This window comes from Myotis lucifugus, unplaced genomic scaffold, assembly GCF_000147115.1.
Source record: "Myotis lucifugus unplaced genomic scaffold, Myoluc2.0 scaffold_88, whole genome shotgun sequence".
NCBI lineage: Eukaryota > Metazoa > Chordata > Mammalia > Chiroptera > Vespertilionidae > Myotis > Myotis lucifugus.
The window spans coordinates 3,954,871-3,964,534 of NW_005871136.1; positions in this window are offsets into that span (position 1 = coordinate 3,954,871).

The following is a 9,664-nucleotide window of genomic DNA, read 5'->3' on the forward strand; positions in this document are numbered from 1 at the left end:
CTTGAATGTCTGTTAAAACTTTTGATTAACTTCCAGAGAGCTATCTAAAGAAAAAATAGCGAACCACTAGCAACGCCTCATCCTGATTATGCATGAGCTTTCTGGCTTGTTGCCCACAACCAATCCAGAAGCTGGAAATAGTTCTTCCTTACCGGCTATGCACCTGTCCTGGAACGGCTACGGCTGGACCTTTTCCCAACCCCTCTTGAAACAGAGCCAGTGTAAGTTCTTTCAAAACAGCTTACATCTTTCTTCACCAAACCCATCGTATAAAGGATCCAGGACTGGGCCCATGTTCTTCTCCATCTAGCCCTGCTACTGGTGATTTAGACTGTGTATGTCCCAGGACATGGTCCTTTTTCTGGCTGGCATATGACTCAATAAACCCTTTCTTTCAGAAAAGCTTTAGGCCACAAAGGTTCTTTTGTTTAACATATCATTATGACTATGTTTATTGTTGTTATGCTTACGCTGCCCCATTAAAGCAGGGTCTTTGGTTTGTCCACTAGAACAGTGCCTAGAACATTGTAGGTGGTTTAAAAAGTTTGTTGCATGAATGAGCCATCCCCTGCCAGTTTCCACTACCCACCTCCTCTCCCAAATTTTTCTCCTTCCCTCAGTCTTCTCCCACTGGGGTCATTCCCCCTCTTCACATGGCCCGGGTCTCACCCTCCTTCCCACACTGAAGTGCCTGTGCTTTCTTCTGTGAACCCAGGAGGCCTCCAGGGGAGTGATGAGCTAGCTGCCTCCCACTGCTGCTCTTCTCATCAATGCAGATCCCTCTCTGCAGTGGAGTGGGAGGCATCCCTGCAGCTACAGCTTTGGGGGTGGAAGGGTTCAAGGAAAACAATGTGCCCCCCAGGAGCTCAGAAGCAAAGGGTTTCACCCCACCTCCCCGGGCCGGCATGCTGGAGGGGTAAGGAGTGGTTCCAAGGCCACTGGCACTTTTCAGACTGAGCGGCAAAGATGCTCGAGGGATTTTGATAACATGAAGCCCTCCGTGCAATCTGTCAGCAGCAGACACAAAAACGCCAAGCTCTCAGCTCTGTGTGTAGCACCACTGTACGGGGTAGGGAAGACAGAGCCATAAAAAAAAATGTTCTGATGTTATCATCTAGGGTAGAACCTAGTGGTTAAATACAAGGATTTGAAATCTGACAAATCCTCCCCAGTTCCCATCATTCCCTTACTGTGTGAGCAAGCCACTGCACCTCTTTGAGCCTCGGTTTCCTCATCTCTAAGAATACAGTTTCCTCATCTGTATTTACCTAATCGGAGTTTTGGAAGGATTCAATGAGCTAACGCACATAAAGAGGTTAGCACGGCCCTAGCTGGTTTGGCTCAGTGGATAGAGTATCAGCCTGCAGACTGAAGGATTCCAGGTTGGATTCTGGTCAAGGGCACATGCCCGGATTGCAGGCTCGATCCCCAGTGTGGGCCGTGCAGGAGGCAGCCAATCAATGGTTCTCTCTCATCAATGTTTCTATCTCTCTCTCCCTCTCCCTTCATCTCTGAAATCAATAAAAATATTTTTTTTAAAAAAAGAGGTTAGCGCAGTACCTGGCTAGAGTAGGCGTCCAACTTCCTTCTTATTAATTAAACAAACATGCTGCCAATGAGTGAGGGTCCGGGAAGGCTTCTTGGTGGAGGTCCCATCTGCAGGGCCCCGGATGGGATGGGAGCAGGAAACCCCCTTGGGAGCCAGGACTGCCCACGCGGTATCTTAAGTTGGGTTTCTTAGATACAGAGCCTGAGACAGGGATTCCAGTGCAAATGATTTATTAAGACAGAGGGAAGCAGGATAGGGGAAGAAGCCAAAAGATGTGGCTGCATCTAAGTCTTGCCTCAGTCTGATCCTACAGTGAACTCTGGAACAGAAAATGCACCACCAGGTGTATCCCTCTCAGAAGCACGGGAGCTGGGCTTTGTACCACCTTTGGTCCTTCATGGGCCGTAGGCCACTAGGAGGCGGGGAAGGGAGGAGCACGATTTCCCAGGCATTTCTGGGAGAAACATGGGCTATGCGGGCTGAGCACAATTCGGAGAAGGGTGACGTTGTGAGCCACTAGCCGCCAACACAACTGCTGGAGAATGGAAAGCGATGTGAGCACCAGCATTTACTACAGGAGGACTGGTGAAGAGATAGGAACTGGGTGAAGACAATGGAAGAGGATATTAAACTTTCCTCTTGGGTCTTCCAAGAAGAAAATGAAACAGCTGGCATGTTTTTAAAAATTAAAGCACGACCCTAGCTGGTTTGGCTCAGTGGATAGAGCACCGGCCTGTGGACTGAAGGGTCCTGGGTTCGATTCCGGTCAAGGGCATGCACCTTGGTTGCAGGCTCCATCCTGGCCCTGATCCGGGTGCATGCGGGAGGCAGCCAATCGATGTGTCTCTCTCACATAGATGTTTCTCTCTCTCTGTCTCTCCCCCTCCCTTCCACTCTCTCTAAAAATCAATGGAAAAATATCCTCAGGTGAGGATTGACAACTAAAATCATAAAACAAAATTTCTTTTTAAAAAATTAAAGCACAGACTTGAAAGAATAACCAAACAGTGAACTCATTCCAGAGAGCTATTAAGTGGACTTTATTATTTTTTAAAATATATTTTTATTGATTTCAGAGAGGAAGGGAGAGGGAGAGAGAGATGGAAACATCAATGATGAAAGAGAATCACTGATTGGCTGCCTCCTACACACCATGCACTGGGGATCAAACCCACAAACCAGGCATGTGCCCTGACTAGAAATAGAACCCGTGACCTCCTGGTTCATAGGTCGACCCTCAACCACTGAGCCACACCAGCCGAGCTGGACTTTATTATTAAGTGGCCCTTCTCCCCTTAAGCCTGACCATCACCATTGGCAAATATCATGTGCAGTATTTTCCAAAGAGTGCTTCTATAGGATGTTAACAAGTGTTGCCACAGGAAGGGTGCATAATCATTAAACAAAGGTGGACAGGTTCATTTTCTTCTTACAACTTTTAAAAATCAACAAACCGGATAAACAAAATGTAGTGTAGCCCTACAATGGAATATTATTCAGCCATAAAAGAATGACATACTAATACATGCTACCACACGAATGAACCTCAAAAACAGTATGCTAAGTGAGAGAAGTCAGACACAATGACCATAGATTGTATGATTCCATTGATATAAAATATCAAGAATGGATAAATCTATAGAGACCGAAAATATTGATGGTTGCCAGAGACTGGGATGGGGAGATGGGGAGTGATTGCTTAATGGATACAGAGTTTTCTTCTGGGATGACAAAAATGTTTTGGAACTAGAGATATTGGTTCCAAAATATTGTGAATGGGATGTGAGGGCGGTCTGTCACCCCACTGATCTGCAGGGTTGATTAGGTTGATCTGGCTGACTAGGCAGGTGTCCCCTTTCTCGCTCACCTATCCATGCGCATCCCTCCCAGAGCTGCAAGCTGTGTGCTCTGTCAAAGAGGATGGCCTTCCCCCTGGAGGAGAGGACCGGTCTTCAATCAAGGGTATACAAGTAGCTGTGCTGCCCTGCTAGACCCTCCAAACAACCTATCAAGGTTCATTTGTAGAAGAACTCCGGGTTGGTAGAATTTAGGAGATAGATAGATAGATAGATAGATAGATAGATAGACAGACAGACAGTGATAGGGAAAATGAAACATTTTGGGGGGCTGGCAATCTGAATCTGTGCCATTAACCTAATGCACATTCTTACTAGCCTATAGTCTAGCCACCGCCCCTTTAATTGTCTGGTCCTGCAAGACCTGTTTACCCCCATTTTAGAGAAGCCATAAACCATCCCCAGACGGAGTTATCAGTGCTGGCGCCAGGCCAGGCCTTTAGTTGTGGTCTTGAGGCCCCAGCACAAGGGGCTCTTTAAGAACTTGCAAAGGGGGCCAGAAAAACCCTTATTTGGGAGACAAAGGGCTGGAAAGATATAAAAGGGGAGGGCTTCCTCCATGTTTTTGCTCAGATTTTTGGAGGTGACTCCACTGAGACCGCCGGCATAATAAACAGTGTAACTCCATTTCTCTGGGCATTGCTTGGTTTGTCTCTGGTCTTCTGTAACAATAGACTATTAAATACACTGAATTGTATGCTTTAAAATGTTAATTTTATGTGTGTGAATTTCACTTCAATTAAAAAAAAAAAAAAGCTCATCCTGGCTGGGTGGCTGGGTTGGTTGGAGCATTGTCCCATGCACCAAGGGTTTCGGGCTTGACTCCCAGTCAGATCGCATACCTAGGTTGTGGGTTTGATCCCTGATCAGCAGGTGTGTGGAAGGCAACCGATCAATGTTTCTCTCTCATATCGATGTTTGTCTCTCTCCCCTCCCCTATAAAATCAATAAAAATCATATCTTCGGGTAAGGATTAAGGGGGGGAAATCTCAGTGTGCTTGTTGCTAATGGGGTGTCCCTGCTCTCAGGCCTTCTCAATGGACAACAGTAGGGGAGGCGGAAATACCTATATGCATGGGAAACGTAGGCCAAGATATAAAGCCTTTAACAAGCATGTTAAGTTAGGGAACCCTTTTCTAGAAGAGCCTCTCTCAGGATCTGTAATGCAGCACAACCTGGAGAAGACTGATGGGGTGTAGGGGACATTGTGGGAAGTAGGTGCTCTGAAATGAGTCTCCAGGGTGCTAAGGATGGGGCACACATGAAGGGTGACTTCCGCTTTAACCAGCACCTTTATTCTGTCCTTGGAGAGACTGCTTCTCTGATCTGTGCATCAACTTATCCATCAGCACAATGGTCTCCATTGATATAATCAAAGGACAACTTAAAAAGCTTGGTATTTTTAGTATCTGCCAGAGGGTTTTACTTGATCTCTAGTTCTCAGAAATGAGGGTCCAATTCTTTGATTTCTGTATGCTTCAAGGTGCCTACCATTGTGCTTTGCACATAAGGAATAGGTGGCACATATTATATGAATGACCTTGGGCAAGCCACTTGACCTCCCGGAGTTGCCTGCCAGTTCCCTCTTCAACGGGGGTTCCTGCCAGAGGCCAAGAAGTAATTTTTCATTAATTTAATTAATATATTCTTGAAGGTCTGTTTGGACCTACAAAAGCCAGTCCCCTGCTTTCCAACAGTTTATTACCTAGTGAAATAATGACAACAAAAGACATCATCAATTGAAGCTTCCCCAATTCCATTCATTCAATCTTTAATTTGAACATCAACATTTAGATCATTTTCATATATATATATATATATATATATATATATAGAGAGAGAGAGAGAGAGAGAGAGAGAGAGAGAGAGGAAAGGAGAAATAGAAACATAAACAATGAAAGAGAATCATTGATTGGCTGCTTCCTGCATGCCCCACACTGGGGATCGAGCCTGCATGTGCCTTGAGCGAGAAACCCTGACCTTTTGGTTCATAGGTCAACACTCAACAACTGAGCCACACCGACTGGGCTAGATCATTTTTAATCTTTGCTCTTACAATGGTCTAACAACTATCTATTTCTACATGTGACCAAGAACATGTGCAAATAGGATACTTTTTTATAAACTGTTAAATGGTGTGTCCATGTGTAATTGTAAGATGTTGGCAAGCTGTTGTTCATAGAGGCTGTACAATTTCAGTCACACTGGCAGTGTACAAGAATCCTTGTCCCCCACACTCTTGCCAAGATAGTTATCAAGCTTTTTTATTTCTGCCAATCTGATAGGCGAAAATTGATATCTCAGTGCGGTTTTAACTTACATTTCTTTTATTAAGAGTGAAGCTCTGAGTCACGGCTGGGTTGCTCAGTTGGTTGGAGCATCATCCTGTGCACCAAAGGTTTGCGGGTTTGATTCCTGTGTGGGGCACAAACCTAGGTTGTAGGTTCGATCCCAAGTTGGGGCACGTGTGGAAGGCAACGGAGCGATGTTTCTCTCCCTCTCTCCCTTTCTCTCTCTAAACATATCCTCGGGTGAAGATTTAAAAGAAAAAAAGTGAAGCTCTGAGAAAATAAGTGTTGGAGGTAATGTGGAGAAATTGAAACCCTTGTGCACTGTTGATGGGGATGTAAAATGGGATAGCCACCATGGAAAACATTATGGTGGTTTCTCAAAAAAATAGAAACAGAATTATCATAGGATCCAGCAGTATCATGTCTGGGTATATAACTATAAAAGAATTGAAAGCAGGACTTGGAGAGATAGTTGTACACCCATGTTCGTGTCAGCATTATTTACTACAGCCAAAAGATGAAGCAACCCAAGTGTCCACCACGGAATGAATGGATATAATGTATACACAAACAATGGAATATTATTCAGCCTCAAAAAGGAAGGAAATCCTGACACATGCCACAGCATGGATGAACATTGAGGACATTATAGGAAGTGAAATAAGCCAGACATAAAGGACAAATACTGTATTCATACTCATATGATGTCACAGTCAAATCCACAGAGACAGAAAGTAGAATGGTGGTTGTCAGCAACTGGGGTCGAAGAGAATGTGAGGAGTTCTTGTTTAATGGGCTCGGAATTTGCAAGATGAAAACAGTTCTGTGGATGGATGGTGGTGATGGTAGCACAATAATGTGGATGTATTTAATGCCGTGAACTGTACACTTAAAATTGGTTAAGATGATAAAATTTTATGTTTTTTATAATTTTTAAAATAAATTTTTAAAAATGAAGCTCTGCATCTTCTCATATAAGAGCCATTGTGTCTCCTTTTCTGTGAACTGCTTGTTCATATACTTTTCACATTTCCTGTTGGTTTCTTGATCATTTTACTGATTTGCAAAAGCACTTTGTATTAGCCTTTTACCTCCGATGTACATTGCACATTTCTACCATTTTTCTATTGGTTTTTGTTGGCTATTGGTTTTGGTTTTTATTGGTTTTGGTTTTTAGCTAGGTTTGAGATAGAGCTCTGACTGAAATTTTTTTTTAACCATTTTATGATGGAAGACGTCAATACATGCAAAAGTAGAAAAAATTTTATAATGAACCCCAACTAACCATCATTTCTCAGCTCCAACAATTATCAATTTAGCCAACCCTGTATCTATACCTTCACCTCAACCCTAGATTATTTTGAACCAAACCCCAGATATCTTATCAGGATATAAATATGATTTCAGTATGTAGAACCAGGAAGTCGCTGGTTCTACTCCCGGACAGGCACATGCCCAGGTTTGTGGGCTCGATCCCCAGCAGGGGGCGTGCAGGAGGCAGCCGATCAATGACTCTCCATCATCACTGATGTTTCCATCTCTCTCTCCCTCTCCCTTCCTCTCTGAAATCAATTTAATATATATATATATATATTAAAAGAAAAGAATCATTGGAGGGGATTAAAGGGGGTAAAGGGGGACATATGTAATACTTTCAACAATAAAGAATTACTTAAAAAATAAAATAATGCCCTAACCGGTTTGGCTCAGTGGATAGAGCGTCGGCCTGCGGACTGAAGGGTCCCAGGTTCGATTCCGGTCAAGGGCATGTACCTTGGTTGCAGGCACATCCCCAGTGGGAGGTGTGCAGGAGGCAGCTGATCGATGTTTCTCTCTCATTGATGTTTCTAACTTTCTATCCCTCTCCCTTCCTCTCTGTAAGGGAAAGGGGGACATATGTAATACTTTCAACAATAAAGAATTATTTAAAAAATAAAATAACAATAAAAAATAAATAAAAAAGAATCAATGGAAAAATATCCTCGGGTGAGGATTAACATAAGTAAGTAAGTAAGTAAGTAAATGAATAAATAAATAAATAAATAGATGGAGAATGAGAGAGTCCAGAGGGAGTCCAGAGGGAGGTGAGCAGGGGCTCAGTAGAGTCAGGGAAGTAAAAAATTACAAAGGGTTGGTCCGTGTAAATGCTGACTAGGCCGGCTGTGTCTGCTTGCGGGAAATTATTGAGGTCAGGATCCTAACCTCCCACAGAGACTGGGAGACAGAGGCTGTATTCCTTCCCGGGGATTACATTTCAAGGGCATGGCTCTCAGGTCCTTGGGAAAGACACTCCTGAGTTGTAGGAGATACATATACATCTCAAAGGGACAGAGGCAGGAGTCACAATTATAAACCCTTTTCAGTAAATCCTCTAAGCAAGGGTGGTCACGAGCCTACCACGCGGTGTTGGCTAGAATAAACACCCAATTCTTTTGGCAGCCTTGCGCTTTATGAACTTTAAAGGGAGCGAGGGTCCTCGGGGATGTGGCCTTGAGCTGTTAGAAACTATGCTATTGTGTGTAAGTGTTTTCACGTACGGGAAGGGGGTGGATGGAATCATTTGTGTTGCGAGTGTCATTTTTAGACCAAGGTTGAGGCCTATGGACGAAGAGGTCTCAGAGGAGCTAAAGTTTGGTCCAGCAGAGAATCTTTCTCACCTGACAGCGTTAGAGTCTGGGCGGTGGCCACCACGTTTCCCCCTCGGAGGTCTCAGCTCCCGGAACATCAGGACAGAGGTGGTCGGGAGGTTCTACCCCGGTAGGTGTAAGAGACTCTCAGATACTTGACAGGCCAGGAACCCACCTCCTCACCTCTCACTCCCCCCCACGGACCCATTTTAGGTCAGAGCTCACCCAGAGGCAGCAGATGCTACTGAGCTGGGAGAACTCTACCCAACCAACACCAACAGAAGCCGTTCTCAAAGTGGTTCCCCAGCCCAGCCGCGTGGGCAGCACCTGGGAACCTGTTAGAAATCTCCCAGGCCCACTCTAGAGCTGATGAAACAGAACCTGGGGTGGGCGGGCCAGCAACCTTTGTTTGAACAAGCTCTCTTGGAGAATCTGACACAGGCCCAAGTTTGAGAACCACTGATGTGCAGGCCTTCCCTGTGCTAGAGGGGATGAAACGAAACGTGGAGGGTGAAACTGAGGCAGACCGGAGCTTCCTAAAGGATTTGAGCTCGGTTTGTAGGAGTGGGGAAAGGAGAAGACGTGGAAAAATATTTAAAATGTGTGCACGTTGCCCTACACAGTAAGGAACTGAGGGCATCTAACAGAAAAAGAGATGAGAATGGCATGAGAAGGTGCCCCAGCAGGTGAGTGCTCCAGCAAACCCGCAGACACTGGGGCCCCCTTCCCCAGGAGGGGAACCCCCCCCAATCACGCCCACGCAGCTCCCCGGGCGCTCTCGGCTCGGGCCCGGCCCGAGCAGCCCAGCTGCAGCTCCGGACGGCAGAGCCGGGCATGAAGCCAGGCTAGCCCCAGGTCAGGGCTCCTCGCGAGCACGGATGGAAACGGTACCCGGGGTGCGGCGCGGTTCGCGGGGCGGAGGCTTCTCCTGCAGCCGGGCTCGGCTGCAGCCGGCACAGCCGCGTCTAGGAGGCAGCCTGGGCTGGTTGGCACCTTCCTGGGAATCCAAGGTATGCAACCCGGGCCCCGGGGTACCTCACACCCCACATCCGACACTGGGAGCCCGGCCTTCTGGGAACGGGGATTTCCCATCCCCCACCCCCTAAAGAGCGGCAGACCCCCGGAGCCCCGGCCGAACTACAAAGCCCACAATCCCTAGGGCGCAGGCGCGCTGTTTTGGGGGAGTCGTAGTCCTGAATGCGGGGCGCCCCTATGGGCTCAGCAGCAGCTGGACTCCACCTCCCAGCATGCCCGCGCGCGCGCGGCAGGAGGAGGGAGGGGAGAGCCCAGAGGATGTGAATGGGGAGGGGGCAGCCGCCCCGCTTCCCCCCCACCCTCCCT